General features: G+C 43.8%; 1 long non-coding RNA gene across 2 annotated transcripts in view; it reads left to right on the forward strand.

The window, feature by feature from the left end:
• Positions 1–4,697, forward strand: part of LOC142827624 (uncharacterized) — a 231,786-nt gene extending 227,089 nt beyond the window's left edge. For both annotated transcript variants that reach the window (XR_012902320.1, XR_012902318.1), the window contains exon 4: positions 1,196–4,697. This is a non-coding gene — a long non-coding RNA (uncharacterized LOC142827624). The remainder of the gene's footprint in view (positions 1–1,195) is intronic.
• The last annotated feature ends 20,037 nt before the right edge of the window (positions 4,698–24,734 follow it).

Genomic DNA, 24,734 nt, shown 5'->3' on the forward strand with positions numbered 1-24,734 from the left:
TTGCGGATCAGATCAAAGCTCTAGGAAGGCTGGGTCTGGCCTGTTGGAAGGCTTTTGCCCACCCCTGATCTAGATTATCCCTAATAGAGGTCTATCCAACCTGCTCTTAAATATCTCCAGAGATGGAGATTCCACAACCGCCCTAAGCAACTTATTCCAGTGTTTAACCACCCTGACAGTTAGGAAGTTTTTCCTAATGTCCAACCTAAACCTCCCTTGCTGCAGTTTAAGCCCATTGCTTCTTGTCCTATCCTCAGAGGCCAAGGAGAACAATTTTTCTCCTTCCTCCTTTTAGGTACTTGAAAACTGCATGTCCCCTCTCAGTTTTTTCTTTTCTGAACTAAGCAAGCCCAATTCGTTCAGTCTTCCTTCATACATCATATTTTTTGTAGACCTTTCATCATTTTTGTTGTATTGTTCTGGACCTTCTCCAGTTTCTCCACATCTTTCTTAAAATGTGGTGCCCAGAACTGGACAAATACTCCAACTGAGGCCTCATCAGTGCAGAGCAGAAGAATGACTTGTCATGTCTTGCTCACAACACTCCTGTTAATGCATCCCAGAATCATATTTTTTTTTCAGCAGTGTCACACTGACTCATATTTAGCTTGTGGTCCACTGTGATCCCTAGATCTCTTTCTGCAGTGCTCCTTCCTAGACAGTCGCTTCTAACTGAAGTCTTATTGACAGTCTAATTGAAACCCACAGTGCTTCTCAAACAACTGCCTACCCTCGCATTTATCCTTCTTCCCCTTTGTTCTTCCAACACTGCCTGATCAGGGAGAGAAAATGTGAGTTAGCATTTAAGCTCCCTCCCCTTACTCCTGAATTTCTAAAAAAAAAAGTTTAATATACCGGTTTTTTCCTTTCCTTTTTCCTTCCCCTTCCTTTAACACTTTTCTAAATGTTTCCCTGTCATCCCTAGATTAAACTATTCACTAAATACCAATAAAAACTGCATGAAGCTGCAGATTGAATAAACATAAGTGTTCCTTTGAAGCTAGTCCCATCTGGCAAATAAAAGAATAGATGTGTCAGCAAGGCAAGCTTAAGTTAGAGTTCAACCAAAAAAAAGTGTATTGCCGCCACAACAAAATCTCAACTGTACTTTATTGATGGAGAAGGGGTGGTAAAGAAGGGTGGGAGGGAACAGCCTCAGACCTTTGATTATTTGAGATATTTTCTGTCATTGTAGGTGTGTGATTCTCTCTGAAGCAACCTGGGAGTGCTTTACTTTCTCCCATTCTACAAAGCCACATGTCAAAACAGGGTGTCGTCAGAAGAGGAAAAGAGTCTGAATCAAGTGAACTCACAGTATTCTTTCCAGGGAAGAAAAGAACAACATACATTTCTTTTCACATATGTACCTCATCATATGGATATTTCTGTTTGTCTACCAATTTTGGGAGCTCTCCATTGTGCCTTGTTCCCTCCTCCCAACTGTCTTGTTTTCCTAGGGTATGTTTACACAGCAGCATTATTTTGGCATAAGCTATTTCAGAATAAAAACTCCAAAATAGCTTATTTCAAAATAGCACATCTACACTACAAGTGCCCATCAAAATAGCACTGAGCTATTTCAAAGTAGAGCGTCTACATTGATTGGAGCCTCATTCACAGTTAATCTCCCCCACCCCCAGAAGCACTTAGGGCAGGCATCTCAGGACAGCAGTCACTTCCTGGAGCACCCCCCTGTACAGTTGTGACTCAGGTTACTCTCCTTTGCCTAGATCCTTGAGGGACAGCAAAGGCTTTTCACTACCTGCTCTGGTTGCCCTTGTAGACACTACAGCACTTCTGCCATGGAGCTGGACCTGCTGCCAAGTAGTCTCCAGCTCCTGGACCTCATGATTCACCTCCTGGGTATATTTTTGTAGGCTACTCTTGTGGCACTGCAGAATATGGACCCACGACTTGCCCCTCCTGCACTCTCTCTTGCACACCATGCACCACTGCTTCTGGTGACTGGATACCAGTTCCAACTGGTGGGACCGGATCATCATGGAGTAGTGGGTTGAACAGCAGTGGCTCCAGAATTTCCACATGTGGAAAAAAAACCTTCCTGGAGCTGTGTGAGCGACTCACCCCATCTTCAGGTGACAGGACACCCACATGAGCTCCACCATTCCGAAGCAGGACACCATCTGTCTTTAGAAGCTTGTCCCCCCACACAGCTACCGCTCCGTCAGGAATCAGTTCAGTATGGGGAGATCAACCGTCACAGTCGTGGTCATGCAGGGATGACACTCTTACTATGTTATTGGGAGGGTGGTGACTTGCTGGAATGGGGTTCCCTAGGGAAGACGAGGTGGTAGAGGAAGCTCCCTTACCTTGAGGTTTCCCAGTCCTGCCTTCACAAAGCCCTGCCCGGGGATGGGGGAACTTGGGATTGGGCCTGGGGTGTGGAGGAAGGGAGGCTGGGCTCGGGGACTCTCCAAGGGTTCTGGCAGCCCTGTTTGTCTCCTTCTACAGGTGGTGAGGGTCATCAACACCATCCTGCTGCACTGGCCCATCTTCTTGAGCGACACAGATGCACCATTGTCACCAGCTTTGCCATGATGGGCTTCTCCAACTGTGAGGCGGGAGGTCATTGATGGCACCCACATTCCCACCCTGGCCCCCGACCACTGGGTGTCCAATTATATATCAGAAGGGGTAATTTTCCATGGTCCTGCAGGCTGTCATGGTCCACTGAGGTTGGTTCACTGACATCAGTGTCAGGTAGTCGGGGAAGGTGCACAATGCCCACATCTTCAGGAATTCCAGCCTCTTCCAGAAGATGAATGCCAGCACATTCCCCACCCCCCAACAGGTGGTGTTGGTGGTCCCGCTGCTTCTACCAAACCCACCACCCTGCACTTCCCAGGTGAATGCCCTATCCCCTAATCCCCTGCAGTCTCCAACTGCACCATCAGGGTCAGTGACGTGGACATGCTGATGTGCATTGTGAGGGATGCTACTTACCCTCTGCTCCCATGGCTTATGAAGCCCTATAACAGACACGTTACCAAAACAAGGAACAGTTTACCACCAGGATCAGCAGGACCCACCTTGTGGTGGAGGGGGACTTTGAATGTCTCAAAGGGAGGTTCCACTGCTGCCTTACCCACTTGGACCTCAGCGTGTGGAATGTCTCCCAAGGCGGTGTGCTTTGTCCTTCACAATATTTGTGAGAATAAGGAGGGAGATGTTCCTGCCAGCATGAGGGACAGAGTGGCTCACCAGGGCTTTTGAGCAGCCATGCTCAGCTGCCATCTAGCTGGCCCATCAGGGGGCTGTGTGCATTCGGGATGCCCTGAAGGAGAGTTTCAGACAAGGACAAATGGGAGACTCTCCCTTGGGCCTCCCCACATGGGGCCTGTAAATTGCCCCTCTATCCTCCCTTCCCCCCTGTCCTCTTCCCTTCCCCTATTGATAAAATAAACCAGACCTTTTGTCTTGAACCAAGCAACTGTATTTCTTGTTTAATTGGAGTAATTTTAACTGGGGAGGGACTGGAGAAAGAACCTGGGAGGGGGAAGAAGAGGAAGAAAGGGGGAAGCTCAAGGTTGGGGCTGGGAGTGGTGCCTGCCTCGAGGGGTTCCACCACTTTGTGTGTGGGGCCCTCAGCATCCAAATGAGGGGACTAGGGAAACAAGTTGTAGGGGCAAGAGTGGGAGCAGGAGCAGGAGCGGGAGGGAGGCTGCTTGACCACTCAATGGCAGTGACCAGGCTATGTATGGCCGCGCACATATTGTGAGTCTATTGTGCCAGTTCCCACCAGGTGGTGTGGCACAGCTCCTGTTCTAGTTCCCACTACTGGTTCTGCCATTCCAGAGAGGCCACGCAGGCAGGCAGTATATTCCTCCTCCAGTCCTCGTGGGTTCGTCTGCTGCGGCAGCTCCCCCCAGAGTCGGGAGGCTGGCGCGGGAGGTGTTGCAGGTGCCTCACTTGCACCTAGTCCAGCTGTGAAGAACAAAGAGAAGGGCAGCCATACCAGGAGATAGCATGCATGAAGCCTAGCTCTCATCTCTGAGGTGACACTGAAAGGTCTTGGGTCAGACGAAGGCGATGTGCTTGCAGCAAAGCCATTTATGGCCTACACAGCGTGCCCCTCCCTGCAGGGGCACAGATATCCCCGGGGGGAGCCTCTCTACTCATACATCCTGGGGACAAGCAGGCATGGGAAGATGCTGGCCAGGCCAGGAGCTTGCAGGCAGGAGGGGGGTGATGGGGCATCTTGGCTTCCCTCCACGCTTATGCACACGCTATGTCCAACAGTGACAGTGTCCCACAAGGAGAGGACTTCTATCCCTGCCTGTTTGAGGAGAGGGGGGAGCTTGTTGGGGGAGGTATGTGTGAGTGGCAGATGCTCCTTGCCAGGGAGGGTGCTGTGGGGTCCCCTCCACTTCCTTCTTTCCCCTCCCATCGGTCTTCCTGAGCAGGGATTCACTGTCCTCTGCCTCACCGTACCTGCCCAGGAGTGCATGCTGCCCCAAGAGAGTGGGCATGCCTGTGTGCCATAAGCAGCACTGCTGTGTGTGTGTGTGTGTGTGTGTGTGTGTGTGTGTCCCTGAGCCCATCCGCCTTAGTTGTGCCTTGTGGTGGAAGGGTGTCCCACCACAGAGTCGGGAATAAAGCAGACCTCTCCAGAAACCCTGTGAGCAGGATCACAAGGGTACTCTGAGGCAGCCTCATTGGGACTGTCTCCTCTGGACTGGGGCTTCATGTGTACCCAGGCTGCTGTGTGATACCTAGGCTGAGAAGGCGGAGTGAGGAGACCGTAGCCCCTCACAGCATGACACTCCCACCATGTGTGCCTAGGAAAAGTAATGGAACTCACCTGATGGACCTTCCCTGGCTTTGTCTGATCAATGGATGACATCCTGGGAGGGTGATAGTGGCTCCAGGGACTGGCTGAGCTCCTGGCTGGTGAGCATGGTGGTATCAGTGGCCTGCTCCTGCTGGAGCTGGTCAAAGTAGGAGCAGGTCTGGGATACCTCCCATGAGCAGGAGCTGCATTCCCTGGCCTTTATATAGGCCTTCCTGAGCTCCTTGACTTTCATGCTCACCTGATCCTGAGTGCGCATGTGTTCCCTCTGGCCCAGGCTGTCAGACATCCAGCCATAGATCTCAGCATTCCTGTGCCTGGTGCAGACATCCTGGAGGTTAACCTCATCTCCCCAAATCTCAATGAGATCCAGGATCTCTGTAGCAGTCCAAGGTGGGGCCCACCTCTTCCACCTCTCCTGGGCAGGGCTTTGGGAGCTGGCAGGGGCTTGGGAGTCTCAAATGGTGTTCTGGGGTCTGCCATAGCAGCAGAAAAATCAGAGCTGGGTGCTACTGTACCACAAACTATTTCCCCTGAGTCTGCAGCTACACGGGCTGCAGGAGAAAGGGGATCTATAGAATTCCGATGAGTGTGAACAGAGTGGCCTCCAGGGCACATGGGGGAAGCGCTAGAGACCACTTATTTTGAAAACTCCATTTTCCTCATCTACACATACCCTGTTTTGAAATAGCTATTTCAACAAAGGTGTTGTTCCTTGTAAAATGAGGGTTACAGAATTCAGAAGAAGACGCCCGTTATTTTGAAATTATTTCACAATAACAGATTTGCTGTGTAGATGATCACTTTATTTTGAAATAACACTGCTGTGTAGATGTGCCCTGAGATGGCAGCTTTAAAAATCCTGACTTGTCTTTATCCTCTAAAATGACATCTTCAGCTATTTTGTTTTCCAAGCCTGCTTTACTCTGTCTCTTTGCACTTTGTGACAAGATCTAAGGAGCCAGTATCTTGTAGTAGCTGTGATTTGTGTCAATTATCCCCTGAAGCCAATGCAGATTAATCTGCAGGCTGCATAGTCAGAGATACAGAAGAAATTATAGTTACATATGAAAGTATGATGCTTATTAGATAATGCCTCTCATATAGCCAGCTTCTCTGGTTGCATTGTAATAAATCATGTTTTCTTAATAAGCAGTAACACTGTTTCTGATACCATCCTTCTCCCATTGTCAAAGATTAAGACAATTATGAAATATGTACAGAGCTCCAAATTGAATATTTACTCTGGGTATGATTTTTTATTACATTTGAAATTCTAATCTGCATTTAGTCATAGACCCAGGTACTTTATGCTAAACAGTTTCAGCAGAGTAAATTCACATACTTTGTTTTACAGAAAGTATTAAGTCAAAAAGAGGGATTTTCCCCTCTTCCAGTACCACATATGTATTCCATTATACTGCTTTCCTTGGACTAAATCTTGTAACGTTTTATGCAGATAAACCATTTTTCATATATGGCCTAAAACTAGTCATCCATGCAGTTGTCTTTCTTGCTGTTTTCCTATCAGTTAATAGGACATTTAGATTGCATTTCTTCACCCTACACTTTGAACTGTAACTAATAAATGTGAAGAGGAAATACTTGTTGTCCCAGATATTATAAATGCTCTGACCCCTTTCCTTCCTTAAACACAACTTTCCATATTGCTGCCTGTGTATCTACATAGTTGAAATTCAGCTATAGCAGTATGCATGCTGCCAAATCTAGACTCTTAACCCACTGGGGACTTCATTAGTAGATGTCTTTCTTGGTTCAAGGATGGCATTTGAGAGTTTTAAAACTCTCAGGTTTACTAATTAGCTTACCTCCAAGGGCTGTGTTTAACATTGTACAACCCTTTTTTATTGATGTGGGCATTTACACACAACTCCATTCAACTTGAAGTACCTCGGTCCCCAGTTGTATTCAAGGACAAATGCTTTAAACCTTGAGCATGATAGAAAGGCTTCTCTTGTCTATTAGCCCTGCTTTGTCAGTACTCTTTTTCTCCCTGTTTATTTGAGGATAAATAATCGAATGTCATGTATTAAGTTTATTTTGGAATGGCTGTGGCATATAAAACTTTTCACATGGTTTCAGATTTAAAAATCCATGTGTAAATAAGTTCCTCTCATAATGCCACTCATCAGCTCAGTCCCTACTAGGATTCTAGCCACGTACATTTGATGCACAATTCTGTTTTTCAGATATTATCGATGGAATTATGCAGCTTCCCTAATGTGTACATATGCTGATCAGGTCTGCACATCCAAATGTGCTATTTACCAAACAATTGTCTAGCTAGCAGAAATTCTCATTATAAATATCTTTCAGTTTCCATTTCCAAAGAATGTTGACAGGCCCTGAGAAGAGAAGAACTTCTCTTAATAAGGTCCCAGGTTCGCTCCCTGAGGATTGTGATTAAATAGTTATTCAATTTTTAAATACCTTATTGGCAGATTCCTTTCTGTATCATTTTACCCTAGTCCAATTATGCTGTCTCCTATGTAGCAGGACTGACTCAAAACCACCAGGCTTTAGGCAATTAGCCCTAACGACCAACTTGTGAATCTATTTTTCTTTTGTTCTAGCTGAAATAGTGACAATCTGACTGTCTTTCATGAAGCACTTTAGCTCAGAGGCATAGTGAGGGTGTTATGCAGCCGGGGGCAAAAGCAAAATTTGTGCCCCTTCACCCCCTGCCACCACGTGACAGGGCCCTGAACCTGCTGCACAGCTGAGCCCGACAGGGGCGGGGGAGCTTGTACCGTGTCTTCCCCCACCCTCTCCAGTTTGGGTCAGGCACTATCCCACTGTTGAAGATGGGGTCGGGCTGGGGGTGCAGAGGCAGGGAGGAGGCTTCAGCAGGTGGTGGTGGATGGAGGAGGAGCAGGTGAGCAGAGGTATGATATGGGGAGCAGAAGGGCAATTACCCCACATCCCCTCCTTTGCTACATCACTGAACGTAAGAGATTAACTTACCTGTTAGAATAACACTCAGTAAAAACTTTTAAATAAAACTAACACACAACATGAGAACCACCCTCGCTTTCTTGAAGCAATTAGTAGCGTAAGGCTGAGGATACACTGCAAGGCTGACGATACACTGTGGCTTTGTCTGCCACAAGGACTTTTTCCTTCAGGCTGCTGTGAGATTCAATCCTTAAGTAAAGGAGAGAGGTCTCTCTGAGCTGCTCTTCCAATTTCACACAAGTCATTCAACTGAAGCCATAGATATCAAGATTCAAGGCCAGTCTTGCCTTTGGCAGACTGCCTCGCCAGGTATTCACAATCACAACATCCGAACATGTATAAGACTTTTAGTTGAGAGAGCCATGTTTAATCCCAAGTCTCTGCTGTGACTGGGAGATGAGGGTGACCTACAGAAAACACCAGTATTTTCTTTGGAAAATCCACAACAAAATGTGGGAGGATTGATCACCTCGGTAATGCCAGCTCCTTTAGAACTGAGGCTCTGATTATCCAACACCAGCTGAGGTAGAGTGGGCACTGCGTGCACATGTCTGACACATTTTTACCAAAACTGCTACCTGCCCAACTTGTCAAAGAAGAAAGGAAACAGGGAGGCCAAAAGGAACGGTTAAGAGCAGTGTTTCTCAACCTTTTTTTTAAAATAAAGTATCCCTTTAAAAAAATTTATAAGTACTCACAGTACCTATAGTTTTCAAACACACACAATTTTTTCTACAATTTCAACATATTTGTTTAAACAACTTCATCATATCCCCATCACTTCTTACAAGGTACATTGCCCATGGAGGTCAATGGGGCTGGGTTATTGTATATGTAAAGATACTGAGAAATGTATATGTCAATACCAAGATGGCAATATGTATATTATGTAAATAATACTGAATAATAATTGCCAAATGAGACCACTTCCCAACCTGCTTACAAAGGGCTTAATACAATTTAAATTTTGATCTAGGATTGAGCCCAAAACAATCTGTTGATATGACCCAAAATGATCCAGATAACATTTAGTCACCCTTCAAACATATAAGGGACCAATCAGTAAGGCTACGTCTAGACTGCAAGCCTCTTTCGAAAGAGGCTTTTTCGAAAGATACTTTCAAAAAAACCTCTTTCGAAAAAGAACGTCTAGACTGCAACCAGTACTTTCGAAAAAGCAAGCCGCTTTTTCGAAAGAGAGCACCCAGGCAGTCTGGATGCTCTCTTTCGAAAAAGCACAGTTTGCATTACATAGCACCTTTTTTCGAAAGAGCACTTTCGAAAAAAGGCGTTATTCCTCGTGAAATGAGGAGTACCACCATCGAAAGAAAAGCCACGTTCTTTCGATTTAATTTCAAAAGAACGTGGCTGTAGTCTAGACACAGGTGAAGTTTTTTGGAAAAAAGGCTACTTTTTTCGGAAAAACTCTGCAGTCTAGAGACAGCCTAAAAGCCCCACTGCCTGGTAGAGATGATCTTTGAAGAAAATTGGAGAGATTTTGAATTTACTTTTTATGATAGCAGCGCTTTCTCTCACTGAATGTGGGGTCTTCAGCACAGGTTTCACATTATGTGTCAGAATAATACAGAAATGCATTGTCACAGCTAACTCCATTCAGATCAAAGCAACGTGCACCCCAAAGACAGAAGAACAAATCCCTTGAAGCTGGAAGTCAAAACATCTAACCTCTTCACAGAGCTCACAAAGGGTCTTGTTCACCCAGAGACACAAGTCGTGACAACTCTCTCTGGAGAGAGACAAAACATCCTGCCTCTTGGTGGACATACCAAATGTTTTCATGTGGCATCTTACCATGCTGATTAAATCGACTGCTTGGATGAGGAAGACTCACAAAGAGTCTGTCCATCAACCACACTGGAGCAACATGGTGATTTGCCACCGTAGTAATAGACCTGATCTCCCTGTGGGCTCTTGTGGAGCAGCAGGGAGCCTGCACTGGTCTCTTGGGGGGAGAGGCCAGGAGTGTTTCTATTCCAGTGGTTCTTTCCAAGCTTTTTGGCCCGTGGACCACATGACTCAATGTAAACCTTTCCGCAGATGGCCAGTTACTAATGGAAACCCACCTTTAATTACACAATTATGCCCCAGCCATTTTGCTAGTGCTGTAGCTGGGGAGAATGGTTTCATTTCAATTATTAAACAGATGAAATGTTAACTTTCTCATGTTAGTTTATCAAACTTCATTTTAAATAAAGTAAAATATTAATTTATGTCCAATACAAAAGGTTTCAATGTTTTCTTTACTTATGGCAGGAGTAGGCAACCTTTTTTGGATCAGGGGCCACTGATCCACAGAAAAATCAGATGGGAACCCACAAGTGAGAAACAAAAACACTCCTCCCAAAACCCCAACCCTCACTTAAGTGGTCCCCACTGAGACACCTCACTCCTCTGCCATTCCAGTCCCAAGGGGCGAGACCGTAACATCACTGCTCAGGGAGGACTGAGGTCCACTAGGCTTCTTTGCACCTCCCTTCCCTGCAACCCAACTGAGCTGCCCACCCCCGCTGGTTCCCTGCGCCTTCCCCAAAACTATCCCCCACAATCCAAGGGAGTGCAGCACCAGCTCCCTGCAGCTCCTAACATCCCAGCTGAGCTGCCTTTCTGTTCCCTATGCCTTCCCCCATCCACTTCAGCCTAGTTGAGCCCCGCACTGGTGCCCTGCATGCCTCCCCTGCAGCACAGCGGATCCCCATTTCCCTGCACCTCCCCCAAACCCCACAAAACTGCTGAGCCCAGCTCTGATTTCCTGCCGCTCCCTCCCCTTGAGTCTAGCACTGGTTCCTGGCACCTTCCTCCTCCTGCAGCCAAACTGAACTCTGAGCTCCTCATCGCCTTTCCTCCCCGCTGCAGCCCAGCTCAGCCCAGCACTCCGCACCTTCCCACTCTGCAACCCAGCTGAGCTCTGTTTCCCTGTACCTCCCCTCAAACCATGCAGACGTGCTGAGCCCAGCACTGATTCCCTGCCCCTTCCTCCCTCCCTTTGAGTCCTTTGCCAGGTTCCCGGCACCTCCCTCCTCCTGCAGCCCAGTTGAGCCCAGTGCCCCACACCTTCTTCCCCGCCCCTGCAGCCCAGCCTGCTGCCCCCCTAGCGTGGCGCCTGGGGGCAACTGCCCCCCCGCTCCGCCATCACTACACCTCTGCTTTCCCTCTTTGCTGTTGGAGGATTCCACGCAGGTAAGTACTTAATTGTTTTTCTTCATGGCGCTCCAAGTGAGGGACACACCACCTAGAAGACTTTGGCAGTGCGCTGAGTAGGCAATAAGTTTTACTTCATCTGTGTAGAGCATACTCGTGTGATCTGTAGGTATCATAGAAGCTAATATCAAGTCATTCAGTGTAGCTCTGCTTCTTCCCAGCATCAATACAGAGTTCTTCCTTAAGGTAACTTAATATATTTTTCTGTCCAGTTCTAGCTGACCTAAATGATGGGTCTTCTGTTACTTCTGCTGGGAGTCTATTCCATAGCCTAATCAAACTTCCCCTAAGGAAGTTCTTCCCGAATAATTCAGCCTAAATTTTGCACACCTGAACTGCATTTCATTATAGGCTTTTCTTTTGCTTTGCTTATATATCAAATGGAGCCTGTTGAGATTATTCTACTGAAAGTGTGATTCTAAAAGAGCAGTTGGACATCCTCTTTAGACGTCCCATTTTATCGTTGCAGGGATGAGAGGAAATGATGGTACTTTCTTTTTAGCTCTATTGATCCTATCTCCCAGTAATGATCTATTATAGTACAATGCTCATCTGCTTATGTTACAGACAACAACTGGTAGAGCGAGAGATTTTAAAATGCTTCACAATTTGGATCCAGAGCAATGGCTAAAATATTTTGATAAGTTTCCATTATTGATGATAAATTTACTAGAAACCGTTTATTCTCTGCTCTTTACTATAACATTTAATTATTTATCCACAGATAGATAGGACTTTATTTACATTTCATTTCACAGGTGCCAGCTGGCTGTCCATTCAGAGCTTTTGGAATGCTGACATACTTTGAAGCTGAAACTGCACTCTACTGAGAGATCAGTGTGTCACCACATTTACTCCAGAGAACCTCCTTGTTAGTTAAAGTATACATGTGCTGAGCTAGACTTTTTCTCCTTCCTGTTTTATCTGGTACTATGAAATGGCACTTATTGACAATGAACATGCTGCAAAGGTTAAGGTTCATTGTTTGATGAAGTTGTTTGATGTTAGTGCATGAATTTTTCTGCAATATGTGTACTGAATGCTTTTTAAAAAAAAAATTCTCTGATGCTCAGCTTCTGTATGATTGGGGCAGGCCCTTCCTATTTTCTGACAAGGCAGGACAAATAGACAATCCATTACAGCTGGAGCAGAGAGTGGGGTTAAGAAGTGATGTCAACATGGCTCTAGTTTGCCACTGTCTCATGCTGATTGTATGCCAGTGTGATTCCACTTATGTCAATGTAGTCATTGGAGTGTAAAATGAGGATAGTACAGTGGAGAATCAGGGCTGTGTGTATTTAAGCAAATAAAGTTTTGAGCAACTGGATTTTTTTACTCAATTTTGTTTGCTTTATGTTCTTTGCTCATAGTTGCTCTCATTTGGGTGGCAAGAGAAACCTGTACACATGAGAAAACATCTAACCAAAGAAAAAATCCATCTCTACATTATCCAGAAACTATCATAGAACGCTAGCACTGGAAGGGACCTCGAGAGGACATGGAGTCTAGTCCCCTGCCCTCATGACAGGATCCACTACTGTATAGACCATCCCTGAAAGTTATTCATCTAACCGGCTCTTAAATATCTCCAGAGATGGAAATTTCACAACTTCTCAAGGCAACTTTTTGCAGTGTTTAACTACCATGACAGTTAGGAAGTTTTTCCTAATGTCCAACCTAAATCTCCCTTGCTGCAGTTTAAGCCCATTGCTTCTTGTTCTATCCTCAGGGTCCAAGGAGAAGAATTTTTCTCTAGATCATTAATCATTCTTGTTGCTCTTCTCTGAACTTTTGCAATTTCTCCACGTCTTTCTTGAAATGTGGTGCCCAGAACTGGACACAATACTTCCAACTGAGGCCTAATCAGTACAGAGTAGAGCAGAAGAATGACTCCTCGTGTCTTGCTCACAACACTCTTGTTAATGCATCCCAGAATCATGTTTGCTTTTTTTGCAATAGCCTCACACTGTTAACTCATTTGTCTTGTGGTCCACTATGACCCCTAGATCCCTTTCTGCTGTACTTCTCCCTAAACGGTTGCTTCTCATTCTGTATGTGTGAAACTGATTGTTCCTGCCTAAGTGAAGTACTTTGCATTTGTCCTTATTAAACATCTTCCTATTTACCTCATACCATTTCTCCAGTTTATCTCGATCATTTTGAATTAAGACCCTATCCTCCAAAACAGTTGCAACCCTTCCCAGTTTTGTATTATCAGCAAACTTAATAAGTTGATGAAGAGATTGAACAGAACCAGTCCCAGAACAAACCCCTCTGGAACCCCACTTATGCCCTTCCAACCGGATTGCAAATCGTTAATAACTGCTTTCTGAGTACGGTTATCCAGCCAGTTATGCACCCACCTTACATTAGCCCCATCTAATTGATAGTTGCCTAGTTTATTGATAAGAAGATCATGCGAGACTGTATCAAATGCCTTACTAACATAGAAGTATACCACATCCACCACTTCTCCCTTATCCACAAGACTTGTTATTCTATCAAAAAAAGCTATCAGATTGGTTTGACATGATTTGTTCTTTACAAATCTATGCTGGCTGTTACCTATCATCTTATAATCTTTCAGGTGTTTGCAGATGAATTCCTTAATTACTTGCTACATTATCTTTCCTGGCACAGAAGTTAAACTGACAGGTCTATAGTTTCCTGGGTTGTTCTTATCTCCCTTTTTATAAATGGGTACTATATTTGCCCTTTTCCAGTCTTCTGGAATCTCTCCTGTCTTCCATAATTTTTCAAAGATGATAGCTATGGGGACCAGCATCTTCTGTATGGGCTAGATTTCTTCAGCTACCCACAATATGGGTTCTCTTGTACTGGGATTTCAGTGTTGTTAGAGTTTATGGCAGAATTGTGTCAACTCTGGACCTAGAGTCAACTTATTTGAGTTTGTCCTCCTTTCTAAAAACACTCCACCAACTTCCACAACACACAATTGCTCCTTTTGTGGCAATCAGTTGTGATAGAGTGTTGACATTTCAGAGGTGGGCCAGTACTCTGATTATTGTAGTCATATTTAGTTCCCCTGGTAATGGCTGACTGAGTAACTAGCTAGTCAGGAATGTAGGCAAGGAATTAATTCACCCTCAGTTGACCAACCTATTACCAAGGCAGGAAGGAAGAGATAAAAGGGAAGGACAAGGTTAGCTGAGCTGGGAACAAAAGAGTTCCCTAAATAGAAGAAATTTCCTTTCCGCCTAGGGCCCTTGTAAACAAGGTCTGAAAGAAGTAGACTAGGTTAAAACTGTGCTGTTGCACTATACTGGTGCTGGTGGATTGGTTTAGAATAAAATACAGCCTGCACACAAGAGGAAAATGGGTCAGAGCAGTTTCTGGGGCATCAGAGGATAGGTATACATCATGATCCTGTCACACTGCCATGTTCATCTTCATGCTTTTTTCCATGTGGTTCCTATTCTAGTAGCATTCCCTTCTTATTATTGTATACTTAATGGACAGTTCTGTCTTCACTGAAATCTCTCAATCTCTCTTCTTTTCTTCAGCAAAGCCTTTGAAGAATAATTTTCCTCTGAAACAAAAACTACTCCCCCCCCACACACCCTCCCACACACTTTCCAGTATCTGTTCTTCAGTTACATTAGTTGCCTTTAAAAAGTTACATTTAATTGCAGGTGGTCAAATATTATTATGATGGACACAGTATAAGACTCTAAATAGAACAGAAGATTATGGTTGTCAGATTTACCCAGCTGAGTGAATTTTGTATTTTTAAACATAGGGGAATACTCTGGTATTTCAGAACCTGTAATTTTTATGTAAGCAGAGTAGTTGTATCTGTGTCAGTCCCAGGGTATGAGACACCAGGCTAATGTCAAGCTACACAGGTCTGGGAAAGGTACCAGAGTGTCACTGCTAAACACAAGATCAGATAGTTTACCAAAAGTAGGTTACATGCATTTACAGGGACCTTTCAAGGTGAAGTGGCCTATTAATACTCCTGTCATCATCATCATTGCCCTTCATGCCCACTGGCATATAGGACAGCAACAAGGGTACGTCTAAACTATATGGCTCCATCGACGGAGCCATGTAGATTTGTTGTTTTGGCAAAGGCAAATGAAGCCGCTATTTAAATGATCGCGGCTTCATTTAAATTTACATAGCTGCCGCGCTGAGCCGACAAACAGCTGATCAGCTGTTTGTCCGCTCAGCGCGCTAGTCTGGATGCTCCCCTGCCGACATCAAAGCCCTTTGTCGGCAGCCCCGGTAAACCTCATTGTCGGCTCAGCGCGGCAGCCATGTAAATTTAAATGAAGCCACGATCATTTAAATCGTGGCTTCATTTGCCTTTGCCTATGTGTCTAATCTACATGCCTCTGACGACAGAGGCATGTAGTCTAGACACAGCCCAAGGGTCCTCCACTTCTGTCTGTCTCTGGCCAGCCTCATACAAGTCACTGTAAGTGACTCTGTAAGGCCGTCACACACAGTTGAGAAGGAATTATTTGTTGCTGTTTCCATAACAAAAGCTTTTTCTAGTCAGGGTTGTTAGCTCTGAGCCAAACCCCCAATCCTGGAGGATTGGTGTGCATGCTTAGTCTGGCTCCTCCCCCCTTGACCTTTCGGGCTTGATTGAACTCATCAGGAGCACTAAACTCCCACCGGCATAGCTCCTGTGATCATAAGAACACACAAGCTGCCCCACCCCAACAAGGCGCATGCACAAGGGGCAGAATACCCCTGTAGTAAACTTATATCTACAGCTGACCAGGAGAAGTGTCCTGGTCAGTTGTAGATGTAAGGCAAGGCCTGAAGTATGGAAAATAAAAAGCAGGTGTCCAGAACAGCTGTGTGTAGAGTGTGATATTTATTTCCCCCATGACTAGAGGCTGGAAATTATTCTGACGGATGCATCTAAGTGTACATCATACACCATATCATTCTTTGTCACCTTTCATGCAAATACGGTTTCTCAACACTGACTCCATGCAGTGCCAACTGGCAAAAGATTCACTGTTCTATTACAACAGTTCCTATGAAACCTGACAAAGTCCCTACACCTAATACATTGCTTTCATAGTCTCTAGCCATACAGAGTATCATGTAAGGTATTACATGAAAGCCAGGATCCTGCTAATGATTGGTTGCATTGTGAAATGTATATGCTGATGACATGTAAAATGTTCACTATACATATTGAAAATATCTTGTTTCTATTAAGGTGATCCTACCCAATAGAGGTGAGAAACTGGTTTCCTGCCAGACCGCAGATATTTATTCATCTATCTGTTAAAACGTAAATTTCATATTTTCTGAATTACAATTACCAGTCAGAGTAAAATGAGGACTTAACAGGAAGAGCAGAACAGGAGGGGGGAAAAAGCTTTGTTTGGGAATGCCCTTGAAAGGCTTATTTGGACTCTTAGTGGTAGGCAGGGATAGTGTCCTGTCATCCTGCACTTGAAGAAGTAATTAGTCAGTGCAACTATATTTGTGAAAAGGGGATCCCACCCTGACGTGGTGGAAACACTGCAAGGAAGCTTTAGATGAGAAACTGCTTTAGGCAAGGATTTGAGTCTGTTCAAGTGCAGTTCAAGAAGCACGTTACAGTTGTCAAAGTTATTTTGGTTTATATGTGATCCTCCCCCTTTCAAGTAGGAATAAGGGATCTTCTGGAAAAGGGCTTATTTTCCACAAGATCCCGTCTAGACTGGTGCTTTTCTCCGGCAAAACCCAGAGCCGGAAAAAAGCGGCAGCCACGTTCATGCAAATGCCGCGGGGGATATTTAAATCCCCCGCGGCATTTGCATTTCCGAAGTGTCTCATTAGCATCCCTTTTCAAGAAAAGGGTGCCAATGTAGACACAGCCCAACTGTTAATCTGCAAGGTATGTAGGTAGCTAACAGAGCTGAACTCCCATTTTAGCATCAGCAAGTCTCTCTTGCTCAGGCAGAGGGTAACATTGAGACCCCTTCACAGGCCTGCATGCCCCAAGAAAGTGTCACCCCAAGAAAGTGCAACTAATGGCTTCACTCTGTATAAAAGCAAGGAAACTAATTTCTGTTTGAAATTAGAATTATCTACCATGGTTGTTTTCAGAAGAATCCCATTATTATACCTCTTTTCCAGAACAAACATTTTGTTCTGTTATAGCATATATTAAAGAAAATCCAGTGTCTTGTGCACTTACTGACATATAGACACTTAATCACATCACTCCTGTACAAGGAGTTTATTTGAGGTCAAAAGAAGGTTACACTTTATTGTATACAAATCCATAAGCACTTCTTTAAAGATTTCAGTTTCAATTATCTGTCTTGTGTATAGCACTCTCCAGGGTCTCTTTCTGATCTTCACCTACGCAAAAGTAAGAATGCATAAGTATGAAATACAAAGATTATTTTAACCATCAGGAAAAAAGTATATTGAAAACTAAATAGGTAAACATGTCCCTCAAAATTCGATGTCCAAAGTGCTGGTTCATCTAACAGAGTCTGACAGTCTGCAGAATACCAAATGCATATTATTTTCAATAAAGCAATACAGTAAATACATTTGCCATTTACATGTGAGTATTAAGTGTTCAATGGGCATTCTTAGGCTGTTACTTGTTTGTAGAAGTCTGGTTTTATTGATGTGATCACCACCCACACGTGGCTGCATATTTTTTTTTTAATCTAAATTACTTTTGTATCCTGAACAGCTCTTGCATCATCAACCCGCTGCATGGTGCCTCATTCAAACTTGGAAAGAGCTTTAACATCCTCTTGGTTATTAAAAGCCACGTGTAGTTGGGAACTAGTGAGTTGAGAATTACTATAATAGACCTTGGATCCAATCTATATTTAAAAAGCTAAGATTTGCTTTTCCAGCATATCGATCCATCTTAAAATAAATGAGCTCTGTCATTGCTCAGCACGTTCCTAAGTTCTTAACCACAATTTTTGTACTTGGACAGGCTATTTGAAGAAATTTATAATGTTTTTGTTTCTTTTCTAGTGGGAAAGGAAATGTGCTAAGATTAGAAAGATGAAGCAAAATAAAATGAGAACTCCTTGATTGTAACAACTTCCTTACTGCTTAGTTAAGAAAGGCAGTAGAATTTTGCTGTTTTCCAAAGGACAAATTACAGGTTTGCCAAAACCAAGAGTTAAATATTTCTTAAAGAAGCTAAAATAAATCCACACTATTTATTTCCAACCTGTAATGCATACAGAATCATATCCTACCCCAGATTGTCACATGAATGATGGCATTATTGACTGTAGTTTGGAATGCTCAAAAGAGCAGGAAGTATACAGAAAAACACTTCAGAACAAGGAAAGAAATGGAAAATTCTGAGTGCTTTGCAATTTCTTAAATATACTCATGCTTTTTTTATGTATTTGACTTAATGTTTTTACCCTATATATTGACTGATTACAAAATCAGAAGAAAAAGTTAACTTTATTGCTTAGTTTTGATTGGCCAGATAAATCATAGCGTTGTTTCTGGATGCTCTTTTAAGCCCATCTGTGATAGGGAAATACCAATCCTATACTAATAAATAGGGGTGATAACAAGTAGCTCTATTTCTATCGCTATAGTGGTTGACAGGGCTCTAGGAACAGTCTGAAAAGGGGACAGCTGGCTCAGCTGAGACAGGCCAGGAAGGAAGGCAAACTAGCAGCTGTTGCTGGGGGAAAGATGCCTGTGTGGTGCCAACAATCGAGTAGGACTGTGACCAGTTTGACCCTGTGTGGATAGGAGGAAGGGCCAACACTGGATTATTAGGTTTTATTGGGGACCTGCTGATACTTAAACTAGGATATGGCAGGGTGTCTCCAACATCCTGAGTGGAAGGATGGTTCTGAACCCAGAAGGCAAATACATAGATAACCTCTGAGGGGCTGAGAACTTAGCTCAACTGGGATATAGACTTTTTATTTTGTGTCCAAGTACTTGTGAACAATGAATAATGAAAGAAATCTTTCCCAAGCCCCTCTTCAAGTCTTCAAACATCCTAGCTCATTACCAGGAGTACAGATTAGGCCGAACCATCTCCTGACTTAATAACAGGTTCAAAACCTGTAGACCTGTCTCCACTGCTGTGATGCTCCATACCCCCTACAATACACATTTCAAGGTCCATGGATCCTACACATGCTTATCACATCATGTGTTGTGCCTTATCTAGTGCACTAAATAACAGCTATGTGAGTGAAATCAGACAAATCATTAAGCTCTTGAATAAGCCCTCTCAGAAAAATGATAAAAACCACACCGATCTGTGGGGTGAACAATTTTGACAAAGCAATCACTTGACCTCTCCGTCCTCTTCCTCAAAGGAGACTCACACAACACCTTCAGAAGATGAGCCTGGGAGTTTAAATAACTTTGCTAAATACCAAAAATCATGGACTTAATAAAGACACTGGATTCATGGCTCATTCTAACAGTCCATAACCCTCTTTTGTCCTATGATTGTATGGCTGTTCACTGCCCACTTGACCTTAACCCACATTGCAAGAAAGACCATTTATCTGCTGATCTATTCCTTCTTGTATTTAGCTGTGACACTGAGTATCTTTCCCAGGCTTGAAGAAGAGCTCTGTGTAGGGAGCTTATCTTTTCCAGCAACAGAAGTTGGCCCAATAAAAAGATACTATCTCACCCAGCTTCTTTCTCTAATATCTTAAGGTTAATCTGGCTAGAAACACCCTGAAAACATGAAGCAGTGACACCCAAACATTTTACCTTGTCCCTCTCTTTACCCCGTCCATCTCCCCTCCAGCAGTGTTTCAGAATGAGACTGAGGCCTGGGCTTGTGCCGGAGTCACAGCTGGGAGTGAGTCTGTGACCAGTGCTGAGCTTGGGGGCTGGAAGTGGAGCCATGGCTAGGAGTCAAGGGCCAAGGCTGGGGTAGAGTGGGGGCTGTGGCTGGGGGAGGGCAGGGTCAGAAGTGGAGTCAGAGCTGGGAGGCAGGGCTGAGCATAGCCGTGGCAAGACAGGGCTTCGTGGGCTGGTCCATGCCCCTTTCCATCTACCTGAATGTTCCTCTCTGAACCCACACTTTGAGGGAATCATAGTCTTAAAGAATGTTAACAAATTATTGTTGGGAAATGTTTTCCATTCTGTGAGCAGCAGTTATTCAATCAGACGTGGACAGATCACCAACCTTCATTGATTTTCCTTGAACCCATTCTAATTTTGGCTCAGTCTGTTACTTGATATTCATTATAAGACTTTATATGTTCTTAATTTTAAGCACACTGAGGGTGTGGCTACACTGCAGGGCTTAATTCAAAATAAGCTATGCAAATTGAGCTATGTCAATTACGTAGCTTATTACGAAATAATAGGGAATGTCTACACAGCACTTATTTCGAAATAGAGCACTCTTCCTCTGACTTCCTTTACTCCTCGTAGAATGAGGGTTACAGGAGTCAGAGTAAGAAGTCCTCCAGCTTAACAGTATTTTGACATAATTTCAAAATAACTACCTGCTGTAGATGTGGACTAAGTTTTTTCAGAATAGTGCTACTTATTTCAAAATAGTGTTGCAATGTAGGTGTACCCTAAAATATAATTGAATGACTAAGTTGTATCTATAAAAAGCTGTATATTAGAGAATTCCAAATGATATAGCCTACACATTGAGCCCATTTTTGGTTAGCAAACCCCCAAACGTTATTAATGTATTTATTTTTATTCCCCAAATAGTTAGGATGCATAACCTTCAAACTAAGGAAAATGTACGAAGTGTCTGCTTCCTCTTATTTGCTGCTGAGGGTTTATTTTGTATGGTTAGTCATCCCCATGTAGGTATTGTTAGAGAAATAATCATCTATGGAGAAATTAGTAAGTTCTTTTGGGCTTAACAAACTTTTTTATGACTAGGTGGTGGGTGTCTAAATACTTGGGAGCAATGAATAATATGATACAATGAATCATAAAGCATCTGAATGTGTTGCCTTTGCAAACATATCGGTTGATTAGAGTTCTTAAAATATAAAGAACAGGATAATATGAATAGTCTAATTCTCCTCAGCCATCATATTTCAGTCAATAGAAAAATAACAGAAACAATAAAGGATAACACATTCTTTTAACATCTGTTCACAAGCTAGGACCAATCAGAGTTCCAAATAATTGAGCAGTCCCTTTCCCTAGGATGCAGTCTTAGTGTATGCAAATAATAGTCTTTCCTATAAATCTTTTCTCGTATGATCAGATTGTTACCTGGGGAACTGAGGTAAGCAATTATTGTGGGAGCTAAAGCTAATGGCAATGACTAAGCCCACGGCCTAAAGCCGGGTGTCCCCCTCCCAGAAGCCAGATTCGGCCTGGTGTTACGTATCTGATCACCGTTGGATTGGGTAACCACAAATCAGGCTAGACCAATGTTTAGGGCCAAACCATATATTTTGAACAGTAGAACATACACCAACAACAACAGTGTAAACCCACCCTATCCCAGAAGAAAAGAAGATAGATAAGCCCCGGATACAACAAAGGGGAATATACTTTACAAATCAGAGGCAGATGGCGATTGATGCCTGCGACCTTCTACCCTGTGGCTAGTGTAAAGCCTTAGGGGAGGACAGCAGGGAGTCCCTCGCTGACAGGGAAAGGTAGTCCTGTTGAACAGCCCTCCTGCAGGTGGATCTCTGCCTCCAGTGAGTCGGGTAGATTCCCTCTGGGATCGGCGCTTGGTAGCCCTTCGACTTCCAGTCCAATCCAGCGGGCAAGGATGATGGTAACTGAGTTCAAGTCCATGTGGCAGAAGCCAATAATCCTTGAGTGGGGCGTTCCCACACTCGCGAGGCTCTCTCTCCCACACTCGAACAAATCCTTATACCAGAACCCACAAACTAAAATGGATCACCACGGGAGACGAACAGACACTGACAGGACTTGGGACAGCAGACAGTGACTGACAGGCTACAATACAGATGGACAATGGCGAACCCGAACCCTTCTTTGGTCAGGGCTTATAAGCCCTTCAAGGCGGGAAAAGGGTGGTAAAGGTGGTGTGCAGCAAATGGTGCCGTGTGCAGCACTCCAGTAGGGAGGGGTGCACAGTTTCTGAGCGGTGTGCAGCTCATTTTAGTGCCTAATGCACAGTTTTGGGCTGAGTGCACACAATAGTGTGGGGTGCACCGAGCAGGTGACTGTGTGCACTTAGGTTTTGGCGGGAAAAGGGTAACACAGGGAGAGGAAGGGAAACAAGATGGAATCTAAAGAGGCTCCATTTTGAACACCATAGCTTTAAATGACTTTTTCCTGGCAACAAGATGGGGTGCTGTATGACAGGTGGAAAAACAGATTTTCCCTGCATCAGTCTTTCCTATATGTCTGCCAACATACCTGATTGAACTGAGGAGAGAATAAATGCTTTCTTCAGAATGATAGTATTATGGGATGCTGAAATCTGACCTTATCCAACTACACATACAATACATTGGAGAACATGAGTCTCTTTTCTAGACAATAAACATCACCTGAGCTAACCTCACTATGTGACCCTGTCATTCAGCTAATATGCCTGAGGGATGCTTCCGGGGAGCAACTCCTGTGGATAGCTCATCTTGTTTTATGAGCCAAATAGTGTTAAAAGGCATTTAAATATCTAAGCTATGAATGTTGCAGTGCATTGCTGTGGTGTTCTACCTCTGTCCAGGAGTTGCCTGTAGCTATAAGAAAGATAGTCTCTCTCTTCTGAGCTATTACAGTTACTTAGCACATGTCTGTGCTGCAGTCTGAAGTCTGATTGCAGCGTTGGTAGATATACCTGTGTGATCTTTACCAGGGTTAGTGTGGCAAAAAATAGCAGTGTATGGATATGGTATTGGCATGGACACCCACATGGCTCTACAAGCATGACGGAGACCATGGGTACCTACTTATATTACTGAAGCCTATCGTGCTGATTTACAATGCTATTTTTAGCCATGCTAGCACTAGTAACATTATTGCAAGTATGTCTAACTGAATTTCAAACCTCAGATTGCAGTATGGATATAACCTTGGATACCATTCCATGCAACTTCTTAGCCTCAGGCCACACCTATGCTTACCTGTGCATTGACACTTCAGAGATTGATCTTCTGGCATTTGATTTAGAGGGTCTAGTAAAAAACCCCTAAATCGAACACTAAGGGTGTTTCTGTCGGTGCCAGTACCTCTGCTTCTTGCAAGGAGTAAGGGAAGCCAGTGGTAGCATTTGCTACCATTGACATCTCAGTGTGAAGAAACTTGATTTAAGTTATGTTGACTCCAGCTATTTAATAAACATAGTAGGAGTTTGTGTGTCTTAATTTGACCTTCCCCTTTAGCATAGACCTGGGCATAGAGAACAGAGGTAAAAATCTCTATTTCCTTTGGCCCACATGAAAGGGAATAGCCTTCCATTTTATTGATTACTTAATTCAATCTTTGTAGGTATTACACAGTTCCGTGAGCTTTGTTAAATTAACTCTCCTGTAGTTCTGATAGTTCCTTTGTGTTACTTTATACCTTGAGATTTATCCAGGCAACCAAAGCACTTCTATTTTCTGGAACTGACATTCTCTGTGCTTTGTCAAACTCTTCTCATTTTCTCAGTTGCCTCCTTTCCTTCGATCTCCCAATAGTAGCCAGCTAGTGTTTTTCTTTCTCTCTCTTTTTTTGTGTGTGCAGATGTCTTTAATAAGAGTCCAGAGGTATGCAGTGCCAATGTTTCAGTGCTGGTACAGATGGAAGGTTTCTTGCAGCAGATTAAAGGACTTGTAGTCTTATGCAGGTTGCTCATCTAAACCTGGTATTACATGCCACACATACCCTAGCACAGTGTTTCGCCACCTTTTTGAAACCTGGGCTGGCTTGCTGCCTTTCTAAACTATGCCAGGGAGATCTCAGGTCCTAGACCCACCAACCAGTCATTGCGAGACATTGCCTTAGAGCAGCAGTGCTCGAACTGTGTGTCAAGACCCTAAAGTGAACTGCAAACCTGTTTTAATGGGGTCATCAGGGCTGTTAGAGTTGGGGGCGGGGCTGAGGGCCAACCTGAGATCCCCACCACCCTCACGGAGCAGTAGAATGTTAGATGTTTGCTCAGGTCTTGTAATGTTAACCAACACTTGTCTGTTACTATAGCTTTGATTTAGGATCAGAAGTGAATATTAACATTTATAATGAAACTTGAGCGAAGTAGTAGTATTGTTTATATGTCTCTTTGAAGGTTGTAGTATGTGAACCATTTAATTAATAAATTACCTTGTGCTAATTGCCATGATGTTTGGGAGATAGAAGGATATGTCAAAAGCTTATTATGCTTTCACAGGCCAAGATGCTTCTGCAAAGCATCTTTTGGACAGGATCCTTTCTGTCTCATATCTGCTTGGATGCTGATGGGGAAAGCTGTGAGTCATAAGAAATGAGACCCCAGAATATCCTGGTGCCTCTTTAATGGACATCACCTTGCGGGCTCAAATCTGCTTGAGGTTTCATGCAGGGGAAATCTAAGTCATAAGAATTGAGGTCCCAGTCACTGACTGGAATCACTCTGGATATGGAGTTTGGACTATAACTATGGACTCAATTCTACAAGAGCTTTTTGCAGCTACAGGATCGCCACCTCTATTACGTAATTGGATCTCAAGAACTGAACTCATGTCTTTATATAAACTGATGTGTTAACCAAACTCTCTCTTCTTTTTTAATAAATGTGAGTTTAGTTAAGAATTGACTATAAGCATGTATTTGAGATAAGGTCTGAAATATTTAG

This window comes from Pelodiscus sinensis, chromosome 3 (genome assembly GCF_049634645.1).
Source record: "Pelodiscus sinensis isolate JC-2024 chromosome 3, ASM4963464v1, whole genome shotgun sequence".
Taxonomy (NCBI): Eukaryota; Metazoa; Chordata; order Testudines; family Trionychidae; genus Pelodiscus; species Pelodiscus sinensis.